At 35.5% G+C, this 12,500-nt stretch overlaps 1 long non-coding RNA gene across 1 annotated transcript in view; it reads left to right on the top strand.

The window, feature by feature from the left end:
- LOC105484306 (uncharacterized) overlaps positions 1–12,500 on the top strand; it is a 520,010-nt gene that overhangs the window by 32,612 nt on the left and 474,898 nt on the right. The window contains exon 3 of the long non-coding RNA XR_988863.2: positions 3,990–4,133. This is a non-coding gene — a long non-coding RNA (uncharacterized lncRNA). The remainder of the gene's footprint in view (positions 1–3,989; positions 4,134–12,500) is intronic.

Genomic DNA, 12,500 nt, shown 5'->3' with positions numbered 1-12,500 from the left:
ACCACATGTTAACACATTATTATTAATATTCTCAATTTTCCATTTTATTTTAGAATTGTAGACAATTGTGTAATTGTTTCTTTTTGGCTAAACACTTTCACCTGTTTTATTCTGTATTTGGCTTTGTTTTCCATATTTCCTTTCCTTTTAGTAAAGTTAATAATTCTAGACATCTCTGACAGTTTTTTTTTTTTTTTTTTAAACATTGAACTTATACTCTCAAACAATTCTTGACATACTGCTTCTTAGACTGGAGATATGCTAAAAGTACCAACCTAAAATTCAGTAAAAATACAAACCTAAAGTTTAGTTTCAGTTTTTGAATCTTGATATAATCAACATTCTTAAACTATGTATAAAATGTTGATGCTTTTTTATTATACAGTTAAATATATTCATAAGGAAGGAAAATATCAAAGTATCCTTACCCATAGAAGGTTTGCTATTAAGTTCCAAATAAAAAGCAGTATAAGTATAAAAATAATTTATAATAAAAAAATCAAAATATCCTGTGATGATTAATATTGTCAACTTGATTGGATTAAAGGATGCAAAGTATTTTGTCTGGGTGTTTCTGGGTGTTGTGGGAAGAGGTTAACATTTGAGTCAGTGGACTAAGAGAGGAAGACCCACCCACAATGTGGGTGGGCACCATCCAATCGGCTGCCAGCAGGGCAGGAAAAAGCAGGTAGAAGGCAGAAGAAGCTGACTTGCTGAGTATTCCAACCTTCATCTTCTCCCATTCTGGATGCTTTCTACTCTCAAACATCAGACTCCAAGTTCTTTGACATTTGGACACTTGGACTTAACACTACTGGTTTGCCAGGGACCCTTTTTTTTTGATAGAGACAGAGACTTGCTCTGTCACCAGGCTGGAGGGCAGTGGCGCAATCTCGGCTCACTGCAAGTTCCGCCTCCCTGCAAGTTCCGCCTCCCGGGTTCAAGTGATTCTCCTGCCTCAGCCTCCGGAGTAGCTGGGACTACAGGCGCGCGTCACCATGCCTAGGTAATTTTTGTATTTTTAGTAGAGACAGGTTTTCACCATGTTGGCCAGGATGGTCTCCATCTCTTGACCTCCTGATCCATCTGCTTCGGCCTCCCAAAGTGTGCCAGGGGCTCTTGAGTCTTCAGCCACAAACTGAAGGCTGCACTGTTGGCTTCCCTGCTTTTGAGGTTTTGGGACTCAGACTGGCTTCCTTGCTCCTCAGCTTGCAGATGGTCTATTGTGGGACTTCACCTTGTGATCCTGTGAGTCAATACCCCTTAATAAACTCCCTTTCATATATACATACATCCTATTAGATTTGTCCCTCTAGAAAACCCTGACTAATCCATATTCTGATGTGAAGTCACCTATTTGAAATCAGAAAAAGAAAAAAAAGACACTTTTTTCACATTTGAAAGAAGAGTAAGAGAGTAGTTCATACTTTTTCATCTAGACCTGTTGAACCAAGTTTATTGTTTTAATGAGGTACAAAAGAAAGAAAATACAATAAATTAGTGGAATAAGTGTGACATCATCAAAACTTCTTATTTCAGACTTACGTTAAATATAAACATGTCGACAAAGCTCAGTGGATGAGAACTGTATCACAAAGGAATAAATGAAGACATGGCTTCAAAAACATTACCTGTTTAAGTATCTTTCTATATCTATCTGTCTGTCTGTCTATCTATCTATCTATCTATCTATCTATCTATCTATCTAATTTTCTCTGTTTCCCGCTCTCTCTATGTATGTGTGTCTGTGTGTGTGTATGGGGTGGTGGAGCCGACAGTGTCTCTTTTTCTTTCTCCCTGCTGTTTTCTTACAACTGACTTTTTTCTGCATAGGTAGGTTTGTTCTCTCCTATTGGACTCTGGAAACTTGAGCAAGATCCTAAGGAGAAGAGATAAACTGAGGCTGGCACTTTTTTTTTTTTTTTTTTTTTTTACTGCCTCAGAATTTTTGCCATATCCATTTGTATTTTGGGCTGGAGGTTGAATTCTAAGCAGAAAGGCTCTGAGTAATAGTATAGTTGTAAGATATCTCTCCAGACTAAGGAAACAAAGCTTCTAACTCAGAAGCTGCCAGGGAGGGGAATCCCATTGAACACATCTGGCCCTCAGTTGAAACTTCTAGGTCCTAGAGGGAAGGCAAATAAGAATAGAGAGATTTAGCAAAATTAGACTCCTGCCTCAGCTCACATTGGTCCATGACTAGATCATGGCCAGCACTCCCAATACCATTTACCCAGGTGAAAAAACTAACCCTTTCTGGAGGAAGAAAATTTATAATATTTTATAATTCTTAATATGCAATTTCTGGTGTTTAAATAAATGTTTATGCATTCCAGGAAACAGGAGCATAGGATAAAGACTCAAGAGGAAAAACAAATAACTAAAACACTCACAGATTTTCCAGATATTAGAATTAGTGATATAATACTTTAATAAATAGTATTAATGTTTATGAGTGGATATTTTAGAACTAAAAAAATAACTGGTAAAGAAATTAATAAATGTTTTGGATAGCAGATTAGATACAGCCAAAGACTATATTTGTGAACTCGAATGTTGGTCAATAGAGTATGTCTACATGTATCATAGAAAGAAAAAAAAAATTGAATGAAAATATTTTATCTTATTTGTAATCATAGTCCTAGAAGAGAGGAAAATTACTCAGACATAATATTGGAGGAGATAATAGCCCTAAATTTTTCAAAAGTGACGGAAAAAAATGAAAATAGCAGCATCAAAATCTCTGAGAAATTGAAACAAAATAAGCATAAAACTACATTTGACATACTGTAACACAATTGTTTATGCAAATACAAGAAAATAATTTTAAAACAGAAAGAGAAAATAAAGATAACAACTTTCACAACTTAACAGAATCAACATAATTCAGCAGCTGATGTTTTGAAAAGTATGATACATTTCTGAGGCAATTCTCTTAATATGTGTAGTCAGAAATTCCTGTATTTACATTTATTCAGGTCTTATGTTTACAGCTATAAAAGTAAAGCTATTTCAACTTTTAAGTCTTCTTCTCTTTTCCTGACATTTATTCATTGATTCTTTTATTTTACTGAGGTGGTGTAAAAGTAATTGTGGTTTTTGCCATTGCTTTTAATGGCAAAATTATATAGACCAGCTAGCTGTAATCTACATGTATCATGCTAGAAATAGGAACTATAATGATATGGGGAAAAAAAGTTATCCTCTATCTATCATTGTTTCATTATTTCCAATTTTTGGTCTTTTTCTTCTTTTTAATTTTTGATAATAATAATGAATTTCTTAAAATTTTCTTAATTAAGGAAAGGTAATCAGATGAACTATAAACTAAGGTTATAGCAATATCTTTAACAAATTAGTGATGTTGGTAAAACTAATTGCTAAATTGTCATTGAAATTTTGGCACTCTGCTTCTATCAGTCATAATTATTTTGCTACTTACTAAACTAAAATAACTAATTTATAGGTTTTGATTGGCAGGTCACTTAAGTACACCATCCCAGGATTCATATTGTAAGCATGCATAGCAATTAAATTCTTTATAACATTTGCAGCAATCATAAATAGTTATCTGTGTAGATATTTATTTAAAGTGTATTTTCCCACTATTAGACATTATGCTTTGTAAAAATAGAATAAATAATAGGCCATCTATTAAAGATAAATGAAAGAACAGAATGAAAGGAAGAAAAAAGAGAAGGAGGGAGAAGAGAAGAGGGAGAAAAAGAGAAAGAAATTCATGCAGGTATTAGTCATTTATAATAACTCTTCCAAACATTTTATGAAGAAGTTTCCAATGTTTCAAAAACATTTCTAGGGAGCTACTAAACTTGGTGGAAGATATTCTGCATCCTTTGTAATAAGAAATGGATTCCATTTTGGGAAGTTAACAACTGACAGATTGTAAGCCTCATCCTTCCCCTTTCCCCTTGTGCACCACATCTAAAAACCTGATAGAAAAGCCTGGTTGTTCTGTCCCTTTTCACCAGGGGATTCCGAACCATGCAAACTTCTGCCTGTGTGCAGGAAGCCTGAACAAAATGGAATAAAAACCTTCAGCCAGTCTCCTTTCTCAAGACTTTCAGAACTGCTATGGAGAACTCTCCTGCTTTCCCCAGAAAAGGCTTAACTATGTAAGTAACAAATTTCTTCATGTCCCCTTGGTGTGTGAGTGGCGTCATCAGTCTTGACATTTAAACTAGATTTTGGGTGAAATTCTATTCTGATTATATAAAGTGAGCAATATACAACATCCTACTATGTATATTTTGACTTGAAGTTAATTTACATATCAAAATATATGAGAAATGATGCAAGGTAGAGAATTTGAGATATTTCATAATGAAAAAAAATTATCAAATGCCATGTTAATTTATGTCTCAAAACCAGGCTCTTTTGCACATTTTAGGAACTTTTTTTTAGTATATACTTTGGCAAAGGAAAAGTCTCTGATTTTGGTGGTAATAGATCTTTTGACTCATTATACAAATCTATATCAAACTATCATAACTATCATAATGAAATTACTTAATTTCATTTTATATAGTTAAGATTTCATTTTTTTTAACTGTCATTTGAATTGACTTAGCAAGACTTAGAAAAAGTAACAAGGAAGGCTATTGGTTCTGGGAGTGTGCTCTTAAAGATACATTAAATTTATTCCATTGCATTTTTAAATTTTTATCTACATAAGAGATATCCATGCTACATTGTGCCTCTCTGGAGGAAACCAATTTTATTAGTGCAGGCTAAATACCAGGAGTATTTTTCTTCTGACCTACGTTGTTGTACTGTTCTGATTTGTAGTTTTTAAATTTTTCCCATTCTGTATTTGAGAACACCATTCTGAAGAAGAAAAGTATTAACTGTTGTTATAATATTTTTGACATAATCAATAATTTTATTTCATAGAACACATTTTTCTAGATTCTGAAGTATTGTCTCTGCTTGTGTAGAAGAAAAAGTATTTTCAATCATGAACTATTTGAACTTACTATGTTGGCTTCATTTTCAACACAAATAATCAGAGATAGTTTTATTTTTGATTTTGACTTCCAGATCCCTAAATACATGTTGTGATTTTGAGTTCTACTATCTTTAACCCCATAATATTCTTCCGCCTGCAGTAACTTTATCACAGTTTTGTTAATTTTCTTATTTAAATTTTGTTTTGTTTTTCTTTGTTTTGTTTTGGTAGAGTTAGGGTGAGGTTTCACCATGTTGGCCAGGCTTGTCTCGAACTCCTGACAAGTGATCTGCCCACCTCGGCCTCCCAGAGTGATGGGATTACAGACGTGAGCACTGCAACTGGCTGAAAATGCCTTTTTTTAAATTTTGAAGTGTGGTTTGGAAGTCATCCATGTACAATATATGCCGGTAAAAAAATAGAGCAAAACTATTTTCCAAAGTATAATAAGTATTCGGCATATCTATTATAAAACAGAAAACATTCTCAACAATAAAAGTACCATCTACTTGTAGGTAAAGAATAAATTATAGTATCTGCTTTCCATCTTTAAGGAACCAAAAGTATCCTCCTAGGCATTGAGCAAAACAAGCCATTTCTCTCCTCCCCCTCCAGACTTTCTCTATAGATCGTTTGGCTTAGTTGATCTGTAAGAGAATACCCATCTCTTGTTATGCTTACAATTAGTAAATTTTTGTGAGTGCAAGCAGCATTATTCATGGAAATCTTAAGGTATCACATCCTAAATCATACAAATTCTTATTCTCGTATCATTATTTATTTTTGTCTTAGTCTATCCCCACTGCTATAATAAAATACCACAGGCTGGGAAGTTCAAGATCAACATGTGGGAATATTTAGTGCCTGCTGGGGGCCCGTTCCTCATTGACAGAACCTTCTTGCTGCATTCTCACATAGAGGAAGGGCAAAAAGGTAATAGCTAGTTACTGCCAGCTTTTTAATATTTATTTTATTTTTTGATTGTTTTAATTTATTTTTTATTCACCAGGTTTTTGGGGAGCAGGTGGTATTAGATTACATGAATAAGTTCTTTAGTGGTGATTTCTGATATTTTGATGCACCCATCATCCAAGTGGTGTACACTGTACCCAATCTGTAGTCTTTTATTCCTCACCCCCCCCCCCACAACCCTTTCCCCCAAGTCTGCATTGTATGATTCTTATGCCTTTACGTCCTCATATCTTAGCTCCCACTTATGAGAATGTACAATGTTTGGTTTTTCATTCCTGAGTTACTTCGCTTAGAACAGTAGTTTCCAGTTCCATCCAGGTTGCTGCAAATGCCATTATTTTGCTCATTTTTTTGGCTGAGTAGTATTCCATGGTGTGTGTGTGTGTGTGTGTGTGTGTGTGTGTGTGTGTGTGTGTGTATCGTTTACTCATTGATTGATGGGCACTTGGGCTGGTTCCATATTTTTGCAATTGCAAATTGTGCTGCTATAAACATGCATGTACAAGTATCTGTTTTGTGATGACTTACTTTCCTCTGGGAAGATACCTAGTAGGTTATCTTCTGGATATATTTGCTGGATTGAATGGTAGATCTACTTTTAGTTCCTTAAGGAATATCCACACTGATTTCCATAGTGGTTACACTAGTTTACATTCCCACCAACAGTGTAAAGTGTTCTCTTTTCACCACATCCATGCCAACATGTATTATTTTTTTGCTTTTTTGATTATGGCCATTCTTTTTTTTTTTTTTTTAAATTTATTTATTATTATTATACTTTAAGTTGTAGGGTACATGTGCATAACGTGCAGGTTTGTTACATATGTATACTTGTGCCTTGTTGGTGTGCTGCACCCATCAACTCATCATTTATATCACGTATAACTCCCAATGCAATCCCTCCCCCCTCCCCCCTCCCCCCTCCCCATGATAGGCCCCGGTGTGTGATGTTCCCCTTCCCGAGTCCAAGTGATCTCATTGTTCAGTTCCCACCTATGAGTGAGAACATGCGGTGTTTGGTTTTCTGTTCTTGTGATAGTTTGCTAAGAATGATGGTTTCCAGCTGCATCCATGTCCCTACAAAGGACACAAACTCATCCTTTTTGATGGCTGCATAGTATTCCATGGTGTATATGTGCCACATTTTCTTAATCCAGTCTGTCACTGATGGACATTTGGGTTGATTCCAAGTCTTTGCTATTGTTAATAGTGCCGCAATAAACATACGTGTGCATGTGTCTTTATAGCAGCATGATTTATAATCCTCTGGGTATATACCCAGTAATGGGATGGCTGGGTCATATGGTACATCTAGTTCTAGATCCTTGAGGAATCGCCATACTGTTTTCCATAATGGTTGAACTAGTTTACAATCCCACCAACAGTGTAAAAGTGTTCCTATTTCTCCACATCCTCTCCAGCACCTGTTGTTTCCTGACTTTTTAATGATTGCCATTCTAACTGGTGTGAGATGGTATCTCATTGTGGTTTTGATTTGCATTTCTCTGATGGCCAGTGATGATGAGCATTTTTTCATGTGTCTGTTGGCTGTATGAATGTCTTCTTTTGAGAAATGTCTGTTCATATCCTTTGCCCACTGTTTGATGGGGCTGTTTGTTTTTTTCTTGTAAATTTGTTTGAGTTCTTTGTAGGTTCTGAATATTAGCCCTTTGTCAGATGAGTAGATTGCAAAAATTTTCTTCCATTCTGTAGGTTGCCTGTTCACTCTCATGGTAGTTTCTTTTGCTGTGCAGAAGCTCTTTAGTTTAATGAGATCCCATTTGTCAATTTTGGCTTTTGCTGCCGTTGCTTTTGGTGTTTTAGACATGAAGTCTTTGCCCATGCCTATGTCCTGAATGGTACTACCTAGGTTTTCCTCTAGGGTTTTTATGGTATTAGGTCTAACATTTAAGTCTCTAATCCATCTTGAATTAATTTTCATATAAGGAGTAAAGAAAGGATCCAGTTTCAGCTTTCTACTTATGGCTAGCCAATTTTCCCAGCACCATTTATTAAATAGGGAATCCTTTCCCCACTTCTTGTTTCTCTCAGGTTTGTCAAAAATCAGATGGCTGTAGAAGTGTGGTATTATTTCTGAGGACTCTGTTCTGTTCCATTGGTCTATATCTCTGTTTTGGTACCAGTACCATGCTGTTTTGGTTACTGTAGCCTTGTAGTATAGTTTGAAGTCAGGTAGCGTGATGCCTCCAGCTTTGTTCTTTTGACTTAGGACTGTCTTGGAGATGCGGGCTCTTTTTTGGTCATTTGTATATCTTCACTTGAGAATTGTCTATTCATTTCCTTAGCCCCTTTTTGATGCGATTGGTTGTTTTTTTTCTTGCTGATTTGAGTTCTTTGTAGATTCCGACTATTAATCTTTGTTGGATATGTGGATTGTGAAGATTTTCTCCCATGCTGTAGGTTGTCTGTTAACTCTGATGATTATTTATTTTGCTGTGCAGAAGCTCTTTAAAGTCCCATCTATTTATCTTTGTTTTTGTTGCATTTGCTTTTGAGTCCTTGGTTGTGAAGACTTTGTCTAAGTCAATGTCTGGAAAGGTGTTTCAGGTGTTATCTTCTAGCATGTTTATGGTTTCAGGTCTTAGCTTTAAGTTTTTGATCCATCTTGAATTGATGTTGCTGTAAGGTGAGAGAACAGGGTCCATTTTTATTCTTCTATGTGTAGCTTGCCACTTATCCCAGTATCATTTATAGAATAGGGTATATTTTTCCCATATTAAGTTTCTGTTTACTTTGTCGAAGATCATTTGGCTATAAGTATTTGGCTTTATTTCTGGGTTCTCTATTGGTCTCACATAGACACCAATGGTCTATGTGCATATTTTTATAACAATACCGTGCTGCTTTGGTGACTATAGCCTTATAGTGTGAATTCAGTTGGGTAATGTGATGCCTCCAGATTTGTACTTTTTGCTTAGTCTTGCTTTGGGTATATAGACTTTTTTTTGTTCCATATGAATTTTAGGATTGTTATATCTAATGCTGTGAAGAATGATGGTATTTCAATGGGAATTGCATTTAATTTGTAGATTGTTTTTGGAAGTATAGTAATTTTCACAATATTGATTCTACTCATCCATGAGCATGGGATGATGAACATAGATACAAAAACCTTCAACAAAACACTAGCAAACCAAATCCAATAATGTGTCAAGAAGATAATCCACCATCATCAAGTGGGTTTCATACCAGGGATGAAGAGATGATTTAACATTTCCAAGTCAATAAATGTGATGCACCACATAAACAGAATTTAAAACAAAAATCACATGATCATCTCAATAGATGCAGAAAAAGCATTTGACAAAATCCAGCATTCCTTTATTGTTAAAACCCTCTGCAAAACTGGCATAAAAGGAACATACTTTAAGGTAATAAAAACTATCTATTACAACCCCACAGCCAACATTATACTGAATGGGATAAAGCTGAAAGTATTGCCCCTGAGAACTGGTACAAGACAAGAATGCCCACTTTCACCTCTTCTATTCAACTTAGTACTGGTAGTCCTAGCCAGAGCAATCAGACAAGAGAAATAAATAAAGGGCATCCAAATTGTTAAAGAAGAAGTCAAAGTGTCCCTGTTTGCTGATGATATGACTGTATATCTAGAAAACCCTAAAGACTCCTCCAAAAGGCTCCTAGAACTGGTAAACAAATTCATCAAAGTTTCAGGGTACAAAATCAATGTACACAAATCCATAGCTCTGCTATACACCAACAGCAACCAAGCTGAGAATCAAATCAAGAAATCAAGCTGCTTTACAGTAGATGCAATATAAAATACTTAGGGATATACCTAACCAAGGATGTGAAAGACATCTACAAGGAAAACTACAAAACACTGCTGAAAGAAATAGACAACACAAACAAATGGAAATACATACTGCCAGCTTTTTTTAATAAAGGCATTAATCTTATTCACCAGGGCAGAACCTTGATGATTTAATCCCCTCTCAAAGGTCCCATCTTCTACTACCATCACCTTGGGGTTTAAGTTCCAGCATATGAACTTTGGAGGGACACATGCATTTCAAACTATACCACTTCTGTGATTAAAAAGTACTTGTTTAGTACCTGACATGTTTTATGAATTTTGAAGAAGGCTATGAGAACACAGGATAAAGGCCATCCAAGTCTTCTTGGGAAAAGAAGGTTAAAAGGTTTAGAAAAAAAAAAAAAAAAGGAGGCTGGATTTGATTTGAAGCATAAATGTCATCCGGTCACTCCCCTTTTCAATACCACATCCCTTCTACAGGAAGGGAATGGATGCATGTGGAAATACTCGGGACAAAGAAAACATTATAGACCAAATAGGTAATTGTATTGAATGTTGTAGAACTATGAAGTAGAAGAAACCCTAGGCAACTAGAATTTCACTGGCAGAGCTTAAGTAATACCATAATGTTTTAGTTGGTATATAGTGATAATGTGTTAGGCCATGCTTGCATTGCTATAAAGAAATATCTGACACTGGGTAATTTATAAAGAAAAGAGGTTGAATTAGCTCATGGCTCTGCAGGCTGAACAGGATACATGGTGCTGGCATCTGCTTGACTTCTGGTGAGGCCTCAGGAAGCTTTTGTTCAGGGTGGAAGGTGAAGTGGGAGCTTGCATATCTCATGCAAGACCAGGAGCAAGAGGGAGGAGAGGGAGGTGCCACATACCTTTAAACAAACAGGTCTTGTGAGAACTCACTCACTGTCAAGAGGACAGCACCAAGCCGTGTGGAATTTGCCTCCATCACCCAAACACCTCCCAGTAGTGCCCACCCACAACATTGGGGATCTGATTTCAACATGATGTTTGGCTGGGACAAGTATCTAAAACATTAAATAATATACATGAAACAAAATATATGCAGCTTATATTAAAGCATGTACTATGTTCTATAGACTTTTTTTTTTTTTTTTTTTTTGAGACTGAGTCTGGCTCTGTCGCCCAGGCTGGAGTGCAGTGGCCGGATCTCAGCTCACTGCAAGCTCCGCCTCCCGGGTTTACGCCATTCTCCTGCCTCAGCCTCCGGAGTAGCTGGGACCACAGGCGCCCGCCACCTCGCCCGGCTAGTTTTTTGTATTTTTTAGTAGAGACGGGGTTTCACCGTGTTAGCCAGGATGGTCTCGATCTCCTGACCTTGTGATCCGCCCGTCTCAGCCTCCCAAAGTGCTGGGATTACAGGCTTGAGCCACCGTGCCCGGCTGACTTTTTTTTTGCGCATAAGTTTCAGAAAAGTGTAATATCAAAATGAACAGATGGAAGAGGAAACTCAAAGGTGTCGTAATTGAAGACTCACTTCCCTACATCTTTCATTTTCATTTGTTAGCTGCCGTGTGATAGGAAAACAGACTGAAATAACACTGAGTGAATGTTTATAAGAAACTCACATCCCAGTTATTTGAAACAGATGTGTAAATGCTACAGAGTTATACTAATCATTCTATTTAAAGTATATATAAATTGTTTATTATATTTCATTTACTGTTCTAATTACTTGTACATATAAATTTTATTACTTTCTATAAGGTATGAAGTATTGGTAAGAACTAGCATTTTGTCTATAATTGAAATTATATAAGATAAAGAAAAATTGGGTAAAATGGCAGATTTACAGACAGTATTCTGTAGAACTTGGAGTTGGAAATTATGTAATTTGATTACACATGAGACACTTGACCACTAAACTCTACTTTCTTGGAATAATAAGGAAACTGTAACAACATGAATAAAGAAATTAATTAACAACATGAATAAAGAAATTAATTTTGATGAGACATCACATCATTTTGTGAAACAATCTAGAAAATTGTTTCACAAATATAGTGACATTCAAAATAAAGCACGAATATTTAAACTTTGTGAGGCTATTTCTGTCATTTAGACATGTATTTATCCTGGTATCTCACCTTCCTGTGCCACAGTCTGTGTTAGATAAGATATTAGTAAGTCAGAGTTATTGTTCAGTGTGAGCTTATATTAAAGTAGGAGGAGGCAGTCATATAGACAAATAAATAAAATTTAAAAATTCCTGATTGTCTTTTTCTGATATAAAGAGAGAAGGTGCTAACCACTTACTCTTGCCACAGCTACTACTCTAAATTTGTAAGACAGGTTTTCCCAAATGACCTTTCAGGGAAATAAATATTATGGAGAATAAATGATTATTAGGGTTCTAGTTCTGAACTCTTACAGAGTCTTTTCTAAAAATCAGTTTGGCTGATCCAATCCTAAAATGCAAGAACAATTTATGTTCATCTAGCTGAAGGCAAAGATCTTAATGAGTGAGTAACCTGTTATGGGCCCTTTTCTCTTAGATGTTTTCTCTTAATTTCCTAAATGACACAAGAGCAACTTCTCCTAATTATTATATTGGAGACTTATTTTACCAGATTAACTGTATGAATACATTTGAAACACAATCTTTAAAAGCACTATAGAAAGGAAGAATCAAATATTCAGTGTATTTATAAATAAATATATTTGATTAAAGTATTACATGTACCTTATTTTTAAAAGTCAAATAGTACCATAAAGCCTGTAATAA

Source organism: Macaca nemestrina, chromosome 12 (genome assembly GCF_043159975.1).
Source record: "Macaca nemestrina isolate mMacNem1 chromosome 12, mMacNem.hap1, whole genome shotgun sequence".
NCBI classification, from domain to species: domain Eukaryota; kingdom Metazoa; phylum Chordata; class Mammalia; order Primates; family Cercopithecidae; genus Macaca; species Macaca nemestrina.
This window is presented reverse-complemented; position numbering and strand designations above follow the sequence as displayed.